The sequence below is a fragment of the Muntiacus reevesi genome, chromosome 3 (genome assembly GCF_963930625.1).
Source record: "Muntiacus reevesi chromosome 3, mMunRee1.1, whole genome shotgun sequence".
In the NCBI taxonomy this organism is placed as follows: Eukaryota; Metazoa; Chordata; class Mammalia; order Artiodactyla; family Cervidae; genus Muntiacus; species Muntiacus reevesi.
Window position 1 is genome coordinate 243,704,214 of NC_089251.1, and position 6,941 is coordinate 243,711,154.

A 6,941-nucleotide genomic window follows, 5' to 3' on the forward strand; every position below is an offset into this window, starting at 1 on the left:
GTGATGTCAGAGAAGCCCAAACAAGAAAGGGCTTAGATTAAGGAATGGGAAGTGGTGTCAACTGCTGAAAGAAATTAGGCTTTCATGGGGTGGGAGCAGAAGCCAGTTTGTACGGGATTAGGGACTAAAGTTAAGGAAGTAGGAAGAATAAATAGAAACAGTTTTTACGAAAAGTGGCTGCAAGAAGAGTGAGAATGGTTGATGTTTAGTAAGGTTGCGGGAAGCTTTTTATTTTTAAATTGATGGGAATATTCGTGAACATATCTAAATTCAGACAGAGTAGGAGTAGTTGTAATCCACACAGTCAAAGGCTTTGGCATAGTCAATAAAGCAGAAATAGATGTTTTTCTGGAACTCTCTTGCTTTTTGGATGATCCAACGGATGTTGGCAATTTGATCTCTGGTTCCTCTGCCTTTTCTAAAACCAGCTTGAACATCCGGAAGTTCACGGTTCACATATTGCTGAAGCCAGGTTTGGAGAATTTTGAGCATTACTTTACTAGCGTGTGAGATGAGTCTAATTGTGCAGTAGCTTGAGCATTCTTTGGGAATCTCCTTTCTTTGGGATTGGAATGAAAACTGACCTTTTCCAGTCCTGTGGCCACTGCTGAGGTTTCCAAATTTGCTGGCATATTGAGTGCGGCACTTTCACAGCATCATCTTTCAAGATTTGAAATAGCTCAACTGGAACTCCATAAACTGTGGAAAATTCTGAAAGAGATGGGAATACCAGACCACCTGACCTGCCTCTTTAGAAACCTGTAGGCAGGTCAGGAAGCAACAGTTAGAACTGGACATGGAACAACAGACTGGTTCCAAATAGGAAAAGGAGTATGTCAAGGCTGTATATTGTAACCCTGCTTGTTTAACTTATATGCAGAATAAATCATGAGAAATGCTGGGCTGGAAGAAGCACAAGCTGAATCAAGATTGCCCGGAGAAATATCAATGACCTCAGATATGCAGATGACACCACCTTTATGGCAGAAAGTGAAGAGGAATTAAAAAGCCCCTTGATGAAAGTGAAAGAGAAGAGTGAAAAAGTTGGCTTAAAGCTCAACATTCAGAAAACTAAGATCATGGCATCTGGTCCCATCACTTCATGGGAAATAGATGGGGAAACAGTGGAAACAGTGTCAGACATTATTTTTGGGGGCTCCAAAATCACTGCAGATGGTGATTGCAGCCATGAAATTAAAAGATGCTTACTCCTTGGAAGGAAAGTTATGACCAAGCTAGATAGCATATTAAAAAGCAGAGACATTACTTTGCCAACAAAGGTCTGTTTAGTCAAGGCTATGGTTTTTCCAGTGATCAAGTATGGACATGAGAGTTGGCCTGTGAAGAAAGCTGAGCACCAAAAAATTGATGCTTTTGAACTGTGGTGTTGCAGAAGACTCTTGAGATTCCCTTGGACTGCAAGGAGATCCAACCAGTCCATCCTGAAGGAGATCAGTCCTGGGTGTTCATTAGAAGGACTGATGTTGAAGCTGAAACTCCAGTACTTTGGCCTCCTCATGCGGAGAGTTGACCCATTGGAAAAGACCCTGATGCTGAGAGGGATTGGGGGCAGGAGGAGAAGGGGACGACAGAGGATGAGATGGTTGGATGGCATCACCGACTCAATGGGCATGAGTTTGAGTAAACTCCAGGAGTTGGTGATGGACAGGGAGGCCTGGCGTGCTGCGATTCATGGGGTCGCAAAGAGTTGGACACGACTGAGTGACTGAACTAACTAACTGAACTGACTGAGGAGTAGTTGAAAGGCAGGGGTTCAAAATGCAAAAACAAGGATATTGGATGGAGTCACGATCCTGAGAGGGAAGGATACAGTAATTACGTGAAAAGTTTGCCCTTAGTTTGGGGAGTGAACCCTTCTTTTTATTATCAATGGAAGAGAAAAAAGGTTGTGGAGGCATGCAGATGAAGTAGAGAGGGCAGTGTCTGAGGTTGCTACTTAATATGAAAAATAGAATTCAAAGTTATCTGTTATGAGGATTAAATGAGTAAAGTTCTTAGCAGGTAAAGGTAGTGCATAAAGTTCCTGTCACATAACAAATGCCTAATAAATATTTGTTGATGGTGGTATCTTTTGAGAGAGAGTAGATAGAGTAAGCAATTTGAGCTAAATAGATTACCCAGACTAGCCAGATACCTAGAACAGTCGTGTCTGAATCTTTTACGACCCCATGGACTGTAGCCGGCCAGGTTCCTCTGTCCATGGGATTCTCCAGGCAAGAATACTGGAGTGGGTTGCCATTTCCTTCTCCAGGAGATCTCTGGACCCAGAGATTGAACCAGAGTCTCTTGTTTCCTGCATTGGCAGGTCGGTTTTTTACCTCTAGTGCCAGTTGAGGTACTTTTTGTGTTGTTCTATTTTTAAAAACTGAATTTAAAATTTTATTTTGAGATAATTGTAGATTCATATGTAATCATGAAAAACAGCACATGGAGATACTGTGTATCTTTTACCCAGTTGCCCCTTACAGTAACAGTTTGCACAACTGGAGTACAGTATCACACCCAGGATTGACAGATAGAGTCAAGACAGCATTTCCATGATCTCCAAGGTCCTTCACACGTGTTACTCGTTTTTAGCCATACCTACTTCATTCCAGTCCTCACTAGTTTTTAACCCCTAGCAACTACTAATCTGTTTTCCATTTCTAGAATCTTGTCATTTCAAGAATTTTATGTAAATGGAAGTATAGGTATACAAACTTTTGAGAATGGCTTTTTTAAATTTAACATAATTTTCTGGAGATCTTTCTAAGTTGTTGTGTGTATCAGTAGCTTGTACCTTTTTGCTGCTATGGTATGGATATACCAAATGTTCGTTCACTGGAGAACATCTAGGTTGCTTTAAGTTTTCATTTATTGCAAGTAAAATTGTGGAAACTTGTATACAGAATCTCATGAACAGAGGAGCCTGGTCGCGTTGCAAAGAGTTGGATGTGACTGAAGAGACCGAACGCACACACATCATGTTTAGTTAGAGGCTTTAACCCCCTTCCCTATGACTGTCCATTTGCTTCTGCACCATTTGTTTAAAAGGCTGTAATTTCTCCAATGTTATTTTTGCACCTTTGTGAAAATTCAATGTGTTTGTGTGGGTCAATTTCTGGATTTTCTAATCTGTTCCATTGTTTTATGTGTCCATACATCCTCTAGTACCATGTAGTCCTGATTACTGAAGCTGTACAGTGCATCTTGAAATTGGGTAGGCCGGTTCCTCCCACTTTATTCTTTTTATAAGTTATTTTAGCTATTCCAATTCCTTTGCCATTTCATATAGATTTTAGAGTAATATTGTCTATATTACAGAAAATGTTGGCTATTAAGCATAATATTAGCTATGTATATTCTTTTCCCCATAGATTGTTATGTAATATTGAGTATAATTCCCTGTGCTCCACAGTAGGCCCTTGTTGGTTATTTATTTCGTAAATAGTAGTGTGTATATATATATGTTAATCTCAACCTCCTAGTTTATCCTTCCCCCTGCCCCCCTTCCCGCTTTGGTAACTGTAAGTTTGTTTTCTGTGTCTGGGGGTGTCTTTCTGTTTTGGAAATAAGTTCATTTGTTGTTATGTATAGTTTGCCACAATTTTTTTTTTTTTCAAGTTGCTAGTTTAGCTTACGACATTGCACATATGCTCTTTCCTGGAGACTACAAATATTTCAGTATACAATAAAAATACTTTATGTGAAATCACTGAGTCATTGAGAATTTTAAGGTGTATGCTCATGGATCAAAATGTAATAAAATTAATGCTTTTTGCTGCTTTATTGATGCCATTTTAGAGGGAATTGAGGCTATGGTTTTTCCAGTAGTCATGTATGGATGTGAGAGTTGGGCTATAAAGAATGCTGAGTGCTGAAGAATTGTTGCTTTTAAATTGTAGTGTTGGAGAAGACTCTTGAGAGTCCCTTGGACTGCAAGGAGATCCAACCAGTCCATCCTAAAGGAGATCAGTCCTGGGTGTTCATTGGAAGGACTGATGTTGAAGCTGAAACTCCAATACTTAGGCCACCTGGTAGGGATTAACATATATATACTACTATGTATGAAATAGATAACCAACAAGGACCTACTGTAGAGCTCAGGAAATTATACTCAATATTATATAACAATCTGTAGGTGATGCGAAGAGCTGACTCATTTGAAAAGACCCTGATGCTGGGAGAGATTGAGGGTGGGAGGAGAAGGGAACGACAGAGGATGAGATGGTTGGATGGCATCACCGACTCAATGGACATGGGTTTGGGTAGGCTCCGGGAGTTGATGATGGACAGGGAGGCCTGGCGTGCTGCGGTTCATGGGGTCACAAAGAGTTGAACACAACTGGATAACTGAACTGGAACTCGAGGCTATTTTAGAGGGAAGCTGACTTGTTTTTCTGCAAGTATTTAAGAGAGACAAATACATGTGAACTAGATAGTTCAGTGCTATTTCCTTGATTTATATTAAGTTACAAACAGTTTTATTCATTGTTAGCTTTTGCAACATCAGTGCATATGTCAGTGCAGTTGTTGGAGGGTAAATCATGAGATTCAGGAAAGTTACTCAATACTCTTGAGTGTTTTACATGAAATGTGTTTACTGCCTAACATTCACATTGAAGATCCTGTTTGATGATTATATGGCCGAAATACAAGGAAAACAGCAAGTCTCGCCACTTGTAGATTTCATCTCCCCTCTTTTAAGCCAGAGTCATTCTTAAATGTAAATCTTCTATTTTAGAAAAAAAAAATTATTAACTTCTTAAAAGCAACAGTTCTGCATAAAATTAAAAATTTAGAAATGTTTTCAAATTAAAATTGTTGAAAACTGAGACAGAAAATAGTACTATTTTTTGTTTGCATGGGTATGATAACTTCATAATTTCAAAATAACAATTTTGTCCAGGATAATGAGGTTGCAGAGACCATAGCAGAAATAACTGAATATAGCTAGTGAGAATATGGTAGAAGTACTGAGGAAAAACTTAGTTAATCTCTGAAAATATACATATTTAAATTTTAATCCTACCATTGTACTTCAGAACATTCTAAAAAACATAAGAATACAAAAGGACACATTTCATGGCCAGAATGATGACCTCATCATATATCCTGTAGCATTTGGAAAATTTCACTCTATTCTCCTGAAATAATGAGAATTTGAAAAGCAAATAATGTATTATTATTATTACAAAAATAATCTTGACTTCCTGCAAGGGTCATGGTCCCCTTAAAAGTGTGCAGACTATACTTTGAGAATTGATTACTGACTAAAATTTAAGTGTGAATTATTCTAATATTTCTAATATTAGAAAGTATATTTCCTAGTATTTCAATTTAAGTGAATTCATAATCACATTTAACCTTCAAATCTGGAATGTTTCTTTTTCAGTGCTGAAGATCCATTTACTTATTCATAAATTATTAAGTGCAAAATATATATCTTCCTTCCAAGTGGTACTAATTTTAAAAACTTTGTTGGCATGTAACATATCTAGGCACAAATTATAAATGAATAGCTCACTGAACAAGAGAATACAGTGAACAAATCTGTTTAACCACCATCAAGATTAGAAAGGAAGAGATAGAATACTATTGACACCTGGAAAGCATCCTCCTTAGGCTCCCCTCCAATCACTCCTCTGCTCCCCTCTCCAAAAGTAATAATTCTCCTGACTTTTAAAGCCATAGATTAATTTCACTATTTTTGTTTTACTTTATGCAAGTGTAATCATGTCCGCTATGTCACATTTCTTCTGCTCAACAGCATATATGCAAAATTCATCCATGTCTGCTCATTTTCATTATTGCATGCATGCTGAGGGCTAAGTCCCTTCAGTTGTGTCCGACTCTTTGCGACTCTATGGGTCATAGCCCACGAGGCTCCTCTGTCCGTTGGATTCTCCAGGAAAGAATACTGGCGTGGGTTGCCATGCCCTCCTCCAGGGGATCTTCCCAACCCTGGGATTGAACCCGAGTTTTTTTATGTCTCTTGCGTTGGCAGATGGGTTCTTTACCACTAGCACCATCTGGGAAGCCCTCATTATTGCTTAGTGGTTCATTATATGAATTTTTGTTCTTTAGTTGCTAAGTCCTATTTGACTGTTTTGTGACCTTATGTACTGTAGCCCACCAGGCTCCTCTGTCCATGGGATTTCCCAGGCTAGAATACTGGTATGGGTTGCCATTTCCTTCTCCAGGGAATCTTCCTGATCCAGGCATCCAACGCAAGTCTCCTGCATTGGCAGGCAGATTCTTTACTGCTGAGCCATCTGGGAAGCCATTAGACGAATATACTACATTTATTTTACTTTAAAGAGTATTTAGTTTGTTTCCATTTTTATTTTTTTCCCATTTTTAAAATTAAGATATAGTTTACACAAAATGCACAAATCTTGTTTATAGTTTGATGAAATGTGAATAATATACAACATAAACTACACCCCAATTAAGATATAGTTCCATTCATCCCAGCAATTTCCCTTCTGATCCTATCAGTCAATTACTGCCAGTCCACAGGCAACCACTGTTTTGGTTTTGATCATCATAGTTTACTTTTGCTTGTTGTAAGGCTTCATATAAATCGAATCATGCAAGCATACTTTTTTTATTTCACTTAGCATTAAGTTTTTGAGTTTCATACCTGATGTACATCATTCATTTGTTTTTATCATTGAGTACTATTGTACTGCATGAAATATACCACAATTTGTTTATGCATTTATTTATTTATTTTAGCCACTGTCTGTAGCATACGGATCTTAGTTCCCTGACCAGAGATCAAACCCACATCCCTGAATTGGGAGTGAACCACCAGGGGAGTCCAGTATTTATACATTCATTGTTGATGTACATTTGAATTGTTTCTAGCTTTTGGCTACTATGAATAACATTACTATGAATATTCTTGCATAGGTTTCTTCTGGATGTGTATGTTT